Source organism: Microcebus murinus, chromosome X (genome assembly GCF_040939455.1).
Source record: "Microcebus murinus isolate Inina chromosome X, M.murinus_Inina_mat1.0, whole genome shotgun sequence".
Classification (NCBI taxonomy): domain Eukaryota; kingdom Metazoa; phylum Chordata; class Mammalia; order Primates; family Cheirogaleidae; genus Microcebus; species Microcebus murinus.
Window position 1 is genome coordinate 3,128,936 of NC_134136.1, and position 17,383 is coordinate 3,146,318.

At 53.0% G+C, this 17,383-nt stretch overlaps 1 protein-coding gene across 3 annotated transcripts in view; it reads left to right on the forward strand.

Annotated features, from left to right (window-relative positions):
• The window catches only part of STARD8 (StAR related lipid transfer domain containing 8), a 73,283-nt gene that overhangs the window by 35,489 nt on the left and 20,411 nt on the right, over positions 1 to 17,383 (forward strand). Inside the window, exon 1 of one of the 3 annotated variants that reach the window (XM_012736266.2) lies at positions 3,875 to 4,022. The exons of the other annotated variants lie outside the window; for them this stretch is intronic. The gene's annotated coding sequence lies outside the window, so the exon portion shown is untranslated. Of the gene's footprint in view, positions 1 to 3,874; positions 4,023 to 17,383 lie in introns of those variants that run through there. 3 annotated transcript variants of the gene reach the window in all.

Here is a 17,383-nt window from a genome sequence, read left to right on the forward strand (position 1 = left end):
CGGGGTGTGCCCTGTGTCCTGCTTAGGGAGGGGCGGGCGGCGCAGAGGGCTGGAGGGAGCCCTGAGCCCCCTGGCCTGGGTCCCAGCGTTCCTCACTCCCAGCCCGCCCGGGGCTCTCGGCCGGCACAGAGCCCTGCTTCCAGGGCCCTGGGGTGGGGTGGGGTGGGGTGGGGTGGGGGCACAGCCATGGTGGTTTCCTGGGCCGGGGCTGAGCAGGGGTGTCTGTGCTCCTCCAAGGACGTGGCTCTCTGTCCCCCATCCGCACTTGACAAGGCATGGACAGTGAGGTGCCTGTGTGGCCCTCGCCTTTGCCAGCCCCCCCACCGCCGTGTGTCCCCCACCCACCGCTGCCCCTGCTTGGGCAAATCCCCCTGCCCTGGCCTCGGCTCCTCCGGAATTGTTTTTATGAACCGTGACTATCCCATGTGCTGGGAGCGGGATCAATAGCCCCCTTCACGCGGCTGGGTGGGGTCTGAGCCACCGGGAGCAGCCCTCTCCCCTCCCGGGCCTGCCTCGTGGGCTTCGGTCAGGCGTGCAGGAACGTGTGTACGAGTGTGAAAGCCTGTACAGGGCGCCTGTGCTCATGTGCCGGGTGGGGCAGGTCTGAGTGTCATTCATTTCCCTCTCACTGCTCCTCCTCTCCTTTTTAAAACTCCCCAGCTGAGTTCCTTGGAATCATTTGCTACTGTTCCTTTAGCTCCTATGGGAAAGCTTAGTGGAATGGTCTGTTGGGTTCCTTGCTGACCTTAACCTCAGCCATTCTGGAGTGGGGGCCGGCGTCTGCTGCCACTGCTTGCAGAAGTCTCACTCCCAGGCATGCAGGGTGTAGGGACTGTTGGGTGTGCTCAGACAGCCTCTCACTGGGACCCAGTGGTCTCAGAATGAGGCTCAGCGTAAAGGTATATGGAGTTGCTTTTTGCCACATCCTAGAAGAAAAAGGCTGATTAGTCATGAAGAAAGCTAAGTCTTACAGCACCTTCAATGCCATCTTGTCACCTGCCACCAGCCTTTACAGCCTGTCACATCCATTGTCTCCACTTTGCTCACTGGGTGTTATGCTGTAGTCTTGTTTTATAGGTGAAAAAGCGGATGGGTGATGTGGCACAATGACTTGTCCTGAGTGGAGTAACCAGAAAGTAGCAGAAATGGGACCAGTATTCAGTTCCTACTTCCTCATCCAGTATTCTTTCTACCATTGCTTAGTGCCTCTGACAGTTACGAGCACCTACTGCGTGCCAGCCAGCGTTCCAAGTGTTTATTTAGCACAGTGGATCGCCTCTACAGCCTTGTAAAGTCAGTACCGTGATTATCCTCCACACTTTCCAGATGAGGAAACTGAGGCACAGAGCTTTAGTAAGTAGCAGAGGTAGAATTTGTACCCAGGCCACTTGATTCCAGAGTCCATTATACTCCCTCTTATATATGAGCCAGCTGGACTGTGCTGGTGTTAGAACAAGGGAAGCCCCGGGCACAGAATCACGCCCATGTGCACCTGCGGCCAGGCTTTTTCACCACCCCTCAGCCTGGTTCCCACACTCCACACTTCCCTGCCTGATGACTGAGCTGGCATTCAGGGTAGTGGCCCTGGAGGCAGTATAGGGCACACAGGCAAGGGTGGGGTCTTGTAGAAAAAGGAAAGCCAAGGACCCGAAGGCTCTGGTTCTCTTTAGAGCGACTGAGGTTGCAGCCAGAAATAAGCTTGTGAAAAGGTACCAATTTGTCATCCATTCCAGGCGCCATTAATATTTGGTCCATGCAAGACCCTGGCTTAGGCTGGGTGTGGGGAACAGGGGCTGGCAGTGGTATTGAGGAGGATGAGTTAACCTTGCCCTTTGAGCAGGCTGAGCTTTCCTTGCTTTTCTGAAGCTCATGGGATAAGGGAGAGAGATCAAAAAAGACCAAAGAAATAGTCCTGACATCCCTTGGGCCATTTCAAAATGTCCCAATGTGCATGGCAAATACTATGATGGTAGCTTTCCCTGAATATATTGTGTTCACTTTGTCATTTAACAAAAATTTTTAATAAGCACCTACTTGGTGCCAGGCACTGTGAAGTTCTCATTCCAGTTATTTATAGCAGTTGCCTTTGCTTCTAGTTTTTTTGTTTTGTAGCTTTTGTACTCTCTCCCACCCCCCTTTTGCAATTTTCTGGTTTGTTTGTTTTTCTTAAACAACTGGTGTCTCAGGACCCATCCTATTTGATTCAGTGAAATCCATTTACTAAAAGATAAGTTTAGTTTGCTTGCAATTCATATGATTGTAATTGTAAGATATTCAAGGTTGTCCCTTGAATATCTTTCAACATTCACTCATACATTAGCAAACAATACCGAGAAACTGTTGGTACTGTGCTTGGTGCCCTGGGGTGGATGGAATTGGCTCTGACATGGTTTCTTGCCCTTAGGCAAGTGATAGGATCTGAGCAGGACCCCTCACTTTTCTGTCCCTTCTAGCATTGTGGGTAAGCAAGATGCCTTTGGCATCAACTCAGAGCCGTAGGGATGCTTACAATTGTTATAGCCCAGCCTCAGGAAGGAGGTCATATCCCTTCCCACCCATCAGAAAGATTCCTGCTTTTGAGTAGCATTTTGTTTCTGGGAGTGAGTTCTGGTCATCCAAGACCACTGGGAAATGGCTCACCTTGAACAAATTGCCAGAGGATACCAGCCGCAGCCTTGGCATTGAGCTGGAAAAGAGGTAGCCTTGCTCCTCAGATTCTTATCAGGGCTAGCAGGAGGAAGGTGAGAGAATTTCCATTGGGTCTAGTAGACTGAAGGCCAGGAGGGGGGCACCTGGGGATGGGCTAGGTCCGGCTCTGTGTTTGCCTCAGGTGACTTTGAGCAAGTTGCTGTCCTGAGAAACAGATATTTTTGCTCTCATCTGTGTTAGATACTCTGGCAAGCAAGTTAGATGGATGCAGCTCCTGTCTTCTAGGAATGGGATGGAGAAAATAGCCAGCATATAGGTACTGTCCATGCCATGGATTTGCTGGGTAGCCTTGAGTGAGTCACCTGTCCTCAGTTTCTGTATTTGTAAATGTGAAGGAGGGATAGTGGTTGGATTGCATATGATCTTGGATACTCCCAGCCCTGGCTAATAAGAGTCCTCAATTCAACAAGGAAATCAAGGTTGTGAACTTGTGTTGGATCCCTGTGAGGAAAGGCAAGAGAGGAATCAAATCCTAACTGTTGTTTCTTGTTGAATTTGGGCTTTCTGGTGGTACTTGCTGTCAGAACTCCTGGAAGTCCCCTCCTGCTAAGATTAATGTCAATGCGCCAAGTTTCCATGCATTTCTCTGAGGAGGTAAATTTCAGACTTGGTGGGGGGAGGGCTGGGATTATTGGGGAAGTTGCAGTTCGCAGGGACCTGAGCAAGGAAGGGATGGCAACTTCCTGCTCAAATACCGAATTATCCAGTTTTCTCTTGGTTGCTCCTACTAATTGGAGATCTCACTGCTTATGTCTTCTGGACACCTCATTAATTACCCTGAGCAAGTCACGGAACCCTGCCGTGCACGTATGTATTTAAAGTCCCTATGCAGTGCCAGATACATTCAGAACTCAAGAAACAATTAGTCTGTGTGCCTGACCAACTCCTTCGCCCTCAGTCGTTGGCTCTGGGCTTGCACCCGCTCTGTCCCAGCGGTGTGACCTGAGGGAAAGTCAGCGGCGCGCGGGCGGGGGAGCGGGGTTGGGGAGCCAGCAGGCGGAGCCCCGCCCACCCCGATTTGGGGGACTTTCTGGAGAGTCTGGTGGGCCGGACTGCGCCCCCATTGGTCGAGGGCAGGTGGGCGGGGCGTCCCTGGAGCCGACTGCGGGCGCTCGCTCCCCACCTGCGCGGCCAGTGGACTCGGCCTGACAACGGCTAAGCAGCAGCGGCAGCTGCGCCTCTGGCTGGCACCGTTATCCCCGCCCGACCCCAGGCTCCGCGCGTGCCCGGCGGAGCAGTCCCTCCCGCGCTCGCCTCCTGCCTGCTCGCTCTGTGTCAGGGCCTGAACCAAAAGGGGTGGACGCGGCCTCGAGGTAGGAGTTGGGGTGACGGCAGGGGGCCATCCCTCGCTAGATCCCTAGCCTGCCTGGGGCGCTCCTGCTTCTCCCCTAGCGGCTCGCTGGGCAGCGAGTGCCGCAGACGGGGGAAGCGAGCCGAGCTACCTCTGTCCCTGGGATTTGGGGCCGGAGTCGCTGAAATTGGGGGACCCCTGAGCGTGCCAGCTGCAAGTCTCCCAGCCAAGCCCCTTGAGTGGGGCGGTGGGAGGCAGCTGTCCGCCTGTGACTCCCGGGCCTGGCCGGGTCCTGGGGGCCTGCTCTGGGCTTTGGAGGGGGTTGCAGCTGGGCGGGGGTGGCAGGCTCTGCGGCTGGGTCACGCCGCTGCTTTTCCTGCCCTCGCCTTTCTCTGCTTTTGAGGGCATTTCCAGAAAGCCCGGGTCCAGCTGTGTGGGCTTTCCCGGCAGCCACTGCCTCATCACCTTCGCTGTTGAGAAACGCCTAGGACTTTCGGGGTGTTAAAGTAGCTACATGGACCAAGGGAAAACCTTTGGAAAAGTCTCATCTTTCTAGGACTCACTTTCTCCGTGAAGTCCAAGGTGGGTTTGGATTAGAGAACCTTTCCGTGGAAGTTTTGGGGGCTTCCAAATTAGGTAGTATGGGGTTCTCTCCATGTCTCTTCTCCCAACACTTGTTAAAGTTGAGCACTGAATTATGATTCAGGAAACAGGGGTTTAGCCAGTTCATGTGATCTTAGGCAAGTCATAGGACTTCTGTGGGCCAGTGTTTTCAGCCACACCTCAGCTGGCCACTTGATTTCAGTATCTAAAAGATCCGGTCTCTTTCACCCTGACAGTTGCTGTCTTGGTTCTCAAGGCCAGGCTCCTAACTGGCAGGTAAAGGGTTGTCCCCGAGACGCTTGGGGCAGCAGGAGCTATGCACATGGAGAGCTTTGTGGTGATTAGGAAGCTAAGCCAGCTGGAAAACTGGAGTGTGTGTGCTGGGGGAGGAGGAGGGGGAGAACAGCAGCTGGACTGAAGGTGGGGACTGAAGGTGGGGACGGGTGGGAGTTCCCTTTCAGAGCCTGGGACCCCAGAAGGTGGGGACCCCAGAGATTGGGCTGCTTTGGAACCTATGCTAACCCCAAGTCCTGGGGAGGAGATGGTAATGAATCACACCCAGGGCTATTTTCAAACCCTGACTCCTCCCGTGTGACTTACTAGCCCCCACTCTAGGGTTTTCCCCGCTCCCCCATGATCTGTATCCCTGCTGTCTGAGATTTCCCCTCGCTTTCATCCTCCTGGAATGAAGGAGGGCTAAATCTTGTCTGTGGATGGGAAGGCGGGGGGGGGGGCCCAGGGGTGTAGAGAAGATGGCTGCAGGTGGTTTGTGGGTGGCTGTGTGAGTGGGAAGTGTGATGGGAAGGTTGGTGTTTGTCTGTAAGTGGGGTATGCTGGGGGTGGGGCCGAAATTGTTTCACCACAAAGGTACAGCTGCCATCTAGCTGGACATTCTGGACTGGTCCTCATTTAGGAATGTAGCCTTTTGTCTTTTTCTAGATATTGGATTTGGAATTTCTGTTCCCTAGATGCCTGTAGTTAGGGCTAGGAAACACCACACTGGACAGAGTTCTTTTGCCTTCTTTCCATACCCTAAGCAGCCCTTGGGGAAGTATTTTAAACCTCTGTGCTTCTACAGCTCCACTCCCCCATCTGGAAAGAAAAAGAGAAAAAAAAAAGTGGCACCAAGAAGGTCTGAACTTTGTCCTCTGTCTTCTTGAAGTTTTAAAATACTGTTTGGGGGACTATAGATTGGAGAGGGAGCAGAGGATCCCTATGTCCAGGTATAGGGATAGCAGCAAAGACACAAAAGCAAGGAGGTCTCAAAGGGAGGAGGGGACGGAATCTCTAGCTGGGATGTGGCCACAACTGCTGGTGCTTTTCTGCTAGGAGATTTCTGGAGCTCCTTGTTCAACACATGACAGGGGGTTGTTTGTTTTTGTTTTTGTTTTGAGACAGGGACAGAGTCTTGCTCTGTCGCTCTGGGAAGAGTGCAGTGGCATCAGCCTCGCTCACTGTAACCTCACACTCCTGGCTCAAGCGATCCTCCTGCCTCAGCCTCCTGAGTAGCTGGGACTACAGGCATGCGCCACCATGCCCAGAAATTTTTTTTTCTGTTTTTAGTAGAGATGGGTTCTTGCTCTTGATCAGGCTGGTCTCAAACTCTCGACCTCAAGCGATCCTCCCGCCTTGCCCAAAGTGCTAGGATTATGGGTGCCTCCCAGCCCACACAGCAGGTTTAGCAAAGGCAGGGTGTGCCGTCACCTCTTCTCTGGTTAGAGGAAGGAGTTGCCTCTGGCTTGAGAAGAAGAGAAAGAACTTTTTCCTGGGGCTCCTCATTTGGGTAGGATCAAGTGTGGCTGTTCAGGAGATAAAACAGGGATAAGGGATTTCAAAGATGCAAGGCCTTTAGGATGGGAAGTGTGAGCTCGTCAAGGTCTAGGTGAGTTTGATGATATTCTCCCCCACCCCGCAACTCTAAACATGGCAGTTTAACACTGGGCTGGGCACACAGTTGTTGTTGTCAAGTGTTCATTAAGGCTTTATTCGTCTGTGACTTGGGGTCTTGGTTTGGGTGTGTGCACACCTGTGAATGCGCTTGTGTCGGGGAAAGTCCTGGGGGGCATGGGCCAGTGGACTGGAGGCCATAGTTTGGGCCCTTGTCGCAAGTCTGAAGTGCTGTGTTTGTGTGTTAAATTTCCTCTTGCCCAGCCCTCCTCATTGGGAACTTGCATGCTAAACAGTTGCTGTTCCTGTTTACTTAGACCACATAGGAATTTTAGAATTTTAGAACAGAGTGAACTGAATTTTAGCATTTTAGAACTGAATGTTAAGTTCTTTAGGAGTCCAGGGTAGTGTGGAGCGAAAAAGAGGGAATTGGGAGCTGGAAACATGAAGGCTTAAGTCAGGCTCTGCTGTTCCCTAGTTCTCACACTCCTGGTTTCTCCTCACATTTTCCACTTCACTGGATGAAACGAGGGGATCCATGGCTGAGTCCTTTGTAAACTACCACATGCTGTACAAATTATTAGTCATTAAGTTCTGTCTTGGTACTAGGGCTTGTGGAGGACACAGAGTTCTAACTCCCACCTTCAGGCAATCTACTGTCTAGTTTGGGCGTTGGTGGCATAAATAATACATGATCCACTAAGACCGTATCTGAGCCAGGACTTTTAAAAAGTCACTATAAAGAATTGTAAACATATATAAAATAGAGATAGTAAGTATGATAAGGCTCCTTGTACCCATCACCCAACTTCCAACAGCCATTAGCCCATGGCCAGTCCTGCCCTATCCCTGCCTCCACCTACCTCACTTGCTTTCTTGTTATTTTGAAACAAATCTGAGACAGTTTATCAATTCATCTATAAATATTTCAATATATCTCTAAAAAATAGGGATTCATAAAAAATAACTACACTGCCATTATCATACTCAGAACAGTTCCTTCATATCAACTATCTGGGGAAAAATATCAAATATCAAATATCTGGTTAGTGCTCATATTTCCAATTGTCAAGGAGGAAGTTCTGCCCTTGGAGTCCAGGGAGCGATTGCTTTTGACTGAAGGGAAGGTGACTGACAGAGGCAGTGACATTTGAGCTGACCCTTAGAAGAGAGGCCCACAAAAGGTCGAAGCCCAGATGTTAGCTGCCTCTGGGGCTCCCGCGGCCCAAGGCTGACTTGTGGCGGCTTCTTGTGTGGAGACGCTGTGCCTTGTTTCTCTAATGCTAAATGAGAGTTCTCACTTTCCCACTTGCCCCCCCCCCCCAGTTCCAGGGCCACCCAGGAGCTTGAGGTCCTCAGGAGGCCGCTGTCCACACAGGCCCCTCCCCTGCTCCTGCCCCTGGCCCTGAGGCCAGTTCAGAGCAAAACAGGATGCATTCAGGATGAGCGCCTTTCCCTGCCTTTCCCAGCTTGCCGTGTCATCACCAAGGCCCAGCTTGGAGCTTCCTCTCTCATTCATGATAAAAACCCTCACTGTCTCTCTTTTCCCTCCTGCCCGGGTGAGGAGGGTGTGCTGACTTCCTCCACATCCGGGCTAGCCCTCCTCTACCCACACGTGGGGCTGAAGGGGAGAGCTTCCCCCCTGCAGGCCTCTGCCCCCGCTCCCCCCCACCGCAGCCTGGTGCAGAGGGAGAGAACAACCCCAGGAATGCTGTCCCTGGCTGTAGCCTCTTGCTCTTGGGCTGTCCTTGGGAAAGGAGTGGCCCCTCTCCAACAAGCATGGGGTCCTGCCACTGCTGGGTTAATAATTGAGCCACATAATAACCACCTTGGAAAGTCACCTCTAGGGGATAGTCATTAACTAACTCCCTGTCCACCCCAGGCCTTAAAGGGACCCTATCCTGAGCCCTCACCTTCCCCCAAGGGGACATTGACAAACATTCAGTCACGGAAACTTCTGTGGCCTATTAAAATTCTGCCCTTCTGTCCTTTACCTGGGCAAACAGAAGTAAGTATTCACAGCTTGAAGGACACGGGCCCAGCTTGGATGGCATTAGGAAGGGCATGGGATTGAGCTGATAGGGATTCAGGTGGGCGGTGGGGTCAGGGGCATTTTTAGGCATCAGAGTCAGAAACGGGCACGGGTGTTTCTAGGAATGGTTGACCCCTAATCTCAATTGGAAAATCTGAAAAAGCGAGAAATGCTCACCCAAATGGTCTGCCATTCCTGACGATGGGGTGAGGCTGTGTGAGTGTGTGTTTGTTTTCAAAACAGCTGTGGGTCGCTCCACACCAGCCTGGGGGGGGGGGGCGGACTGCCGAGGGCCCCTCTAGTGGAGAAGGGTCTCAGTAGAGAGGCCCTCAGCCTGTATCTAGACAAGCGGTGGGACTTGAGAGGGGGTGGGCCAGGGCCAGACCCAATTTAGAAAGCTCCAGACCACAAGCAGTTTTCTGCAGTTTTAAGGGGAAGAGAAGGAGCTAACATTTAGCGAACCACATGGGCCTTCGTCAGAGGCAGGAAGCTTGGCTTCTGGTTTTGCCTTTCCACAGCTGCCTCTCCGTGAGTGACTTTAGAGAAGGCGTTTGCTTTCTCTGGAACTCAGTTCCCACATCTTAATGTGGGCAGGGCAGGCAGCATGGCCCCGGTGGTCTGTCCATCCTATTCAAGACCAAAATTGAGCCAGGCCCAGTCACCGAATGTACTTGGCCGGCTGGGTGAGTTTGAGCTGGTTGGGCCTTGAATTGCCACAGCTTGGGTTCTCCTTGGGCTTTTGTGTAGTTTGCGCTCTAGCCCCTCCCCATGCTTGCGTCTGTCCCAGGTGGCCACCCTGTGACCCATTCAGCCACAAGTTAATGAGTGACCTGCTCCCCCGGGTAGTACCAGCCCATGGTGCTCCTGGGATCCCAGGTCTGTGTGGGAAGCAGCCAAGGGCCTGGCCAGCTCCAGTCACCTTTATGCTTTTGCACACAATCCGCCTGGAGGTAGGTACACAGAACACAGGGGAGAAGGACCGTGGAGGTCCAACTGTCCTTCTGAAGCTTGGGGCTTCCAGGCATGCACTTGTGTAGTTCCTGCTCACCCATTTTTGATACCTGGGAGCATATGTTTCAGGCAGTTGATTTCATCTGTGGCATGTCCGCGATATTTTTCTCATGTTAAAAACTTCACTGTGCCCTGCTGAGGCTTCTAACTCTAGGTCCCAGGTCTGCCCTCTGGGACCACCTAGACCCTTTCTGCTCTCTGTGACTTCTCCAGGCCAAACAGCCGTAGGTCCTTCACGTGTTCCTCCTCAGACCTGGACTCATCACTGTCCTCCCTGCATGCTACTGTTTATGGCCCCCTTAACGTGTGGGCACGGTGGCTCGCACCTGTAATCCTAGCACTCTGGGAGGCCAAGGCATTTGAGCTCAGGAGTTCGAGATCAGCCTGAGCAAGAGCAAGACCCCATCTCTATTAAAATTAGAAAGAAAGTAGCTGGACAACTAAAAATATATATAGAAAAAATTAGCCGGGCATGGTGGCACATGCCTGTAGTCCCAGCTACTCGGGAGGCTGAGGCAGGAGGCTCTCTTGAGCCCAAGAGTTTGAGGTTGCTGTGAGCGAGGCTGACATCATGGCACTCCAGCCCGGGCAACACAGTGAGACTCTGTCTCAAAAAAAACAACAACAAACATGTGGGGGCAGAAAATGGGGTGCTGGAAGTCCCTCCTCATGTTTATTTCTGGTCTGAACTTTTCCAGATGACTTCTTCTTAATCCTTTCTAGGTGCTTCCCGAGCAGAGGACAAGCCCAGGAGGAGTGGGCATTCCCTTGATGAGCTAAATACAATGCAATATGTGGGGGCTTCCAGTATACCTGCTTTCCTGCCACTTTGTTCATCAGGAGCTGTCGGGGACTGGAGGGAAGAGGATATTTTAGGGAGTACTAAAGCCGGAAATGAGTATGAGCCATGCTCAGAGTGGGGCCTAGAAGAGTGAATCAGGCAGGGAGAAGCACCAGCTCAGCCATTCCTTCCTTGAGCAGTCAATGAGAATGACAGTGAGTCCTCCCATTTCTTTAGTTTCTAAGGCACTTTCACTTCCCATTCTGTTCTCAAAGCAACCTGGTAAAGTAGAGGGTAGGATTTCCCCAGAGTGATCCTGGGGAAGGGAAGGGAAGAGTGTCCAGGGAGGGAGGATTTGGAACCCAGGTCTCCTGACCCTCAGCCCCGCCCCCGGTTTCCCCAAACCACACCCGCAGCCGAGGCAGCTTCCCACCACAGAGGAACCTCGGGCCTGGCTGCAACTCTGTTCTCTGGTAGAGGGCGCGATCTCCAGGGGAGGTGGCCTAGGGTTTCCTGCCCTTTATCTGGGCTGGCCAAAGGCTAGCCTGTCTGAGATGTGAGATAGGCACCCGCAGCCAGCCTTTCTGCTCCAGGCTGGGGCAGAGAAAGGCAACTTGCAGGAAGAGCTTGGCCCCAAACATCTGGCCCCAGCAGCCCCCGCCCCAGCAGGGCCTTCTAAATGGAACAACACAGAGGGGAATGTGGGAAAGGGGCCAGAGTGGAGCAGAAGTAAAACACATCCTGAGCTGTGCAGGAATTCCTGCAGCAGCGGGGGTCACGGGCAAGGGTGCGAGTTCTGGTATACGTGGCCCTGGGTGACTTTGGGCAAATTACTTCTCTGAGCCTTCATTTTGTCAGCTATAAAACAGAGATATGTGCCTACCTCATAGGGTTGTGGAATATTCAGTCCAATCATATAAATTAAATTCTTGTCAATATTGTTGCTTGGTAGTACTGTCTGCAACATTTTCCCTTTGCTGTTTTTCACTGACCTGGGGATGTGTGGTACTCAAATCTGCCACTTCCTGGGCATCAGGTCTGGACTTTTCTGTCACTTCAGAGTCTACCTCATCCAGAAAAGCGCTTCCTGGCCATGCTTCCTCTGGCCGCCTTTAGCGAACTCGTCTAAATTCTTCACACATTTTAACTCACTTAGCACCATTAGCGGTTCTGTGAGGTAGGTACTGCTATCATTATCCCCATTTTACATAGGAAGAAAGCGAGAGAAGCAGAGGTTAAATGAAGAACTTGCCGAAGGTTACACAGCCAGGGGGTGATGGAGCTGCCGCCTGGCATCCTTAGTTGACTGGGCCATGCCTCCTCTCCGGATGCCTGGCCAGGAGCAAGAGCTGAGGTGTGGCTCTCTCTCTCCTTGAGTGCTCACCACACCCACCAGTGATTAGTCACTCCTGGGCAGACAGTCCCCAGGTCCTTGCCTGCCTGTCCCCGACCCCATCACCAAGGTGGGCAGATGGATAGGAGGGAAAACGTGAAGGAGTGGGTACTGATGCCTGAGACAGAGCCGCGTTGGGGTGGGGAGGGCATGCAGGAGGAAGTTGGGAGGTTGGTTCTGACATGAGCACCAGGCCCGCCTGATCAGCACCTTCCAGCACCGGGGGTGGAGAACAGGGTGCTGGGTGGCATAGAGAAGAAGAGATTTTAATGTGCTGTTTTGACAACCAGGTTGCATTATTTAGACGGCGTGGGTAGTTAGGGGCAGGCAGGAGGCTGGCTGGATTAACTCAAGTGATCCCTCTAGCTGGTGCGGCCCACGCTAGAATTAGGCGTGTGTGGGTGGGAGGGTTGTCCAGAGACCCGGCCCTCCCCGCAGTGTTTCCATCTCGGGACCCTTGGGGCTGCATGCTTCCTTCCTCAGGCTGTACCAGCTGCTCTTGCCATCGCTTTGAAGCTCATTCCCCGTTATTTTGCCTCCAAAACAAACTCCTGGGGTGCTTCAAAGGCCAGTCCATTTTAGCCTCTGCCTCCCTGAGAAGGATGGGCCTGGCAGCAGCTCTGGCCAAGAACTGCAGGAGTGCTCAGCTTTTGCTCTGTTTTCAGAACTTGGTGCCCAGCACAGGGCCTGACACTGGGTGGGTACTTGGGTACTGTTAGCTGAATAAATGCACAGCCACCGGGCAGTGGATTCAGACGGGACAGCCGAGGGAGGCTGAAATGGGAACAGATCAGCGGGAGGGCCATGTATATTTAGGCAGGCTCCTGGTCCCCATCTGGAGTCCAACAGAAGGCACTTGACCTTTTGTAGCCTCAGTTTCCCCATTTGTGCAATCAGTGTTAGCTGCTTTGGACACAGGTTGTTGTGGGAACCAAATGAAAGTGAGATAATCAGGTGCTCTCTTGGCTGGTGGAAGTGGCTTCAGGCTAAGGGGTCGCACTGCAAAAACCCTGATAGATGTTTTTTGTGTCTGCTGTGTGCCAGGCCCCAGCCTAGGCAATTTCTCTTATTTAATGAGGAAGATTCTAACTTGGTAGCTGTTACTCTGGAGCTAGACTGCCTGGATTTCCACTTCTTAGCTGCTGATGTGGGCAAGTTACTCCATATCTCTGGGCCCCAGTTTCCTCATCTGTAAAACAGAGGTATTATCAGAGTACTTAACTCACAGGCTTCTTGTGAAGATTCAATTATATAATCCATACAAAAAGAACCTAAAGAGATGCCTGGGACATAATAATGGCTCAGTGCACTTGAGCTATTATTATCATCTCATTTTGTCCTCTCAAAAACCTCATGTTGTTGGTTTCATGATCATATCCCTATTTTACAGATGAGGACACTGAGGCCTAGAGAAGGTAAGTGACTTGCCCAGTATGAGCTGCATAAAGTCCTTGGCCCAGGGCCTGGCACATAGTGAGTACTGAATAACTATTAGTGGCTGCTATTAATTATTATTAATCATTACATTCAATATCGTAAATATTGTTGCCATTCATGAGCACAGCCACAGTTAAAAAGTAGCAGAGCCAGGACCAAAAGCCACATCTCCAGGTTACTAGCCTGTTACTCTTCTGATTGTGCCCTATCCACACTGTGCCCATAGGCCTTACACAGCTGTTAGGCCACCATTTTGGGTTCCCCTTCCCATGACCTGAGCATGCACACTGTTGTCCCTGCTCCCGAAGCCCTAGGTCCCTGCCACCTGCTATGTGGCTGCCGCAGCTCCCCAGAGGGGCTGTGTCTGCTCGCTTCCGAGGAGGCTGCTTCTCCCAGCCCCATTTCCTTTCTGTCAGAGACAATTTTCTCAGGATCTCAGGGTGGGGCCAGGCTCCTTCAAGGCATTTCCTGTCCAGGAGTTTATATTTGGCCTCAGCAAAAGGAAAGGGAAGTAGGCAGGGGGTGTGGTGAGACGCAGAGGTGGTGGCACAGGGTCAAGACAGGCGAGTGCCAAGACTTTTCAGGCTGAGAGAGGAAGCGGGAGGCACTGTGCACCCTTTTCCTCAGGTGAACTAGGACGCTCTCCAGAGCCTGAGGTTGCTACCTCAGGAGCTAAGTGCTCTTTCAGGTCGAAATGCCTCCTCCCTCAAGCAGAGTTTAGTTTCTGTTTTTACATCTCAGGGCCTTGGTTGCTGGCCCTGTGGTTTCTGCCCCAGGACAAGGTTTTCTGTCAGTGAGTCAACTTGGAGTTGAAGGCATGTGCTCAGTTCCGTTTCTTGAGCTGTGGTGATACCGGACACGGGAGTGGAGTCAGAGGCCTGCATGCTGTGTAGTTGGGAAGCAGGAAGTCTATGTGTTGCCAGAACTTTCAGTAGCCCTTAACACGGTGGGGCGCAAAGACTGACAGTATCCACTGCGGTGGGGCTCCCCATTGAATGGGGGAGACAGACTCACATGCTGCTGAGAAGTAATGGAAACGTGTAGGCGCCACTTAATGCAGCCGGGCCATGGGTTGGCAGGGGACTGGTGAGAGGTCAGGGGAGGCTTCCCAGGAGGAGATGTTTGACATCTTGATGAATAAATGGGAGTTTGCAGCTCCAAGTCAGACTGGGTCTAGAATGTGCAGAGCCTTGAGCGCCCGCCAGGTAGAGAGCAATGTCCTATCTGCCCCCAGCTATGGGCACTGGGGAGCCCCTTCGGTTGCAAAGCAGGAGAGTGGCCAGGTCAGAGCTGGGCTCTTGGAAGACAAAGCTGGCAGGATGGCCCATGGAGAGGGGAGACCGGAGGCTGGGAAGTAGCCCAGGCAGCACAAGCAAGAGAAACCCTGACCATGTGGTGGAAAAGTTGATAGACCTTGGTGACTAAATATATGTGGGGAGAAGAAAGAGGGGAGGACAAGGATGGCTTGAGGATTAGGCCTAAGTGTTTGGCACCTTTGGAGGCAGGAAAATCAGGAGACCCGGTTTGTCGGGGGTTTTTTTGGTCTTGGTCACCACTGAGGATCCTTGCTTGGGTCTCAGAGTAGAATGTGAAGGAGGACAGCTCTCGCTGCCTGACCATCCACTGCTGACCACACACTTCTGCTCTGGCTCTACATTTTGGGGAATGGCCCTTAGGAGATGGAGAAACTGAGGCTCACACAAAGGAAGTGGCTTGCCTAGGGTTACAGAATGAGTTGCTAGTGGAGCTAAGGCCAGAGGGTAGTTTGCCTGACCTTCAATCCAATACGTTCTACCCAAACCACAGTGGAGAGCGTGACTGCTGGTCTAACATCTGCCTCAGACCAGTTTGGCTGGCATCTCTTGCTTCTAGGCCAGGGACTGGAGGTGGCAGAGCAGCACATGGCTTATTAAAACACCTGTCTTTCCTTGTCACCATGACCTTGTCAGAGCACCTGGGACTGGGTTGGGGGCAGGAGCCCCTGGGGGCGAGGAAACTAATGGAGCAACTATAAAAGAGCAGGTGGCAGCTTTGACCTTCGTTGTCACGGGGAAGCCCTGGGCCAGGCAGGAATGTCAGCTGTCTGCTTTGGCCCTGCTGAATCAAGCGCTAGCCTGGGAGACCACAGACCTGGCCGCCGCTGGGCCCACATTCTCAAGCGGCCCCAGTGGCCTGAGGTCAGTTTAACCTCAGGGCCTTCGTGACTGTGCCTCATTACAGCTGCATGTGGGAGCCCAGGCCGCGGCTTTGTGGAGGGGGGTGGGGAACCACAGTTGGTTTTTTGTGTGTAACTTCCACACTTAAATAAAACTGCAAACCAGAACTGCCGCCTCTACCTGGCTGACCCTGCAAGGCGTCCACAGTGTGCAAAGTCAAGGGATCTCCACTGAATGGGGCATCCGCACCCCTCTAGGACATCCCCAAAGTGGGCGGGGTAGGCTGCCCAGAGGTGCCTGAGTCCCCAGGTAAGGTGGAGGCTGACCCTCAGGGTCTCCCACTTCAGATCTGGAGTCAACCTTTCTTTGTTGCAGGAAGCTGTCCTGCGTGTCGTAGGATGTGTAGCCGCATCCCTGGTCTCCCTCAGCAGATGCTAGCGGCATTCACCCACCCTCCCCAGTTGCGGTGACCAGAACTGTCTCCAGACATTGCCGAGCATCCTCCTGGAGGAAAATTGTCTCTGATTGAGAACCCCCGTGGTAGAGGCTTGAGAGAAGGATGTTAGAGGATAGAGCCACACATCAGAATCTGCCACTGACCAGCAGAAAGATTAAGTGCCTTGATTTTGCTGCCACGTTGTCCCACAAGGCCCTCCTGGGCTGTCTGCTTTGTGCCTGATGGTGAGGCTCCAAAATTGTTGCTCACGTGGGCCCAGGAACTTGGCATCCAGCGGTAGCCACAGCCGAGGCCGAGGCTGGCATCCGAACAGGTGCAGCGGGGCCCCGAGTTCTGTCCGGCGTCCTAATGAGCCAGAGGCCAGGCAGTGTCCAGCAGTGCCAAGCTAGGCTGGTGGAAATATAGTGGCCTCCGCCGCAGTGCTCCTCCTGTGATGATTGGAATGTGGGATGAGAGCTATTTTGGTCTTGTCTCCCTTCCTCCCCGGGCCTCCCTCCTCTGCAAGAATCAGGAGTGAGAGTTGCAATTCCAGCTAAAAGCAGCGGGAGCAGACAGAGCCGCCAGTGCACTGGCCCTTCCAGGGGACAGGGCATTGAGACCCCCCTGAGTGTCCACCTCAAGGCGTCGAGCGGAAGTCTTGATGGTGGCCCTGGGATCCCTGACAACTCTTAGTGCAGCCCCTTATGAAGGCCCCTCTCCCTCTGGCTCCCAGAAAGGTGTCATAGCCAGTCAGTCACCTGTTGCAGCATCTCTGCCAGTGTCACTGCCAACCTAGAAGGGTACCTTTGTGCAAATTCGGGGGATGCACCACCTCTGAGGGGTGCAGCCCCGTGCCTGGGCTCAAAGGTGGATGGGCAGGCAGTTGGGGACGAGTGCTGAGGGTGGTACCTTCTGAGATACAAGCCCTCTGCCTAAAGGTCAGCACCACTTCCTACAGAAGAGGGGTCTCTCTCCGGAGGTGGAGAGTGGGCAAAGGAAATGGGCCTTGTAGCAACCAAAACAAACGATCTGAGAGCTGTCAGCCAGGGCCTGGCATTTCCCAGCTGCAGCAGCAGCACGTGCAATGGTACGTTGTCCCTCTACCTGCCTCAGGGGACCAAGCTTGGCCCACAGAGCCTAGCCTGGGAACTTGGGTTGTCACAAAGACAGTGGCATCCCAGGACACTGACTTTTCCTCCTGTGCTCACTGAAGGTGGGAAAGACCAACACTGATTTCAGACCCTGTTTTGGAGGCCCCCATCCTCTCATGAGGGCATGGGGGAGATGGCTTTCCAAGTAGGCAGCGAAGTCAAGTAAAGGAGACCAACACACCTGTTGAAAGTTTGCCTGCTCCTGCAGTCCAGCCTAGAGAGCACGTGGGCTGTGGGTTAGGACAGGCCTGCTGCGGGCCTCTGGCCAGAATCTCTCCAGGGACCTATCCCTGTGGCTTTAGCTGGCCATGTCTCTTTAGGGCAGTGGTTCTCTGTCTTGGCTGCACTTTCGAATCACCTGGAGAGTTCTCAAAAACAAGCAAACAAAAAATGAACCCTAGCGCCAGAGATTCTAATTTAATTAGTCATGGGTGGGCCCAGGCACTGACATTTTTAAAAGCTCCCAGGAGATTCTAATGTGTAGCCAGAGTTGAGA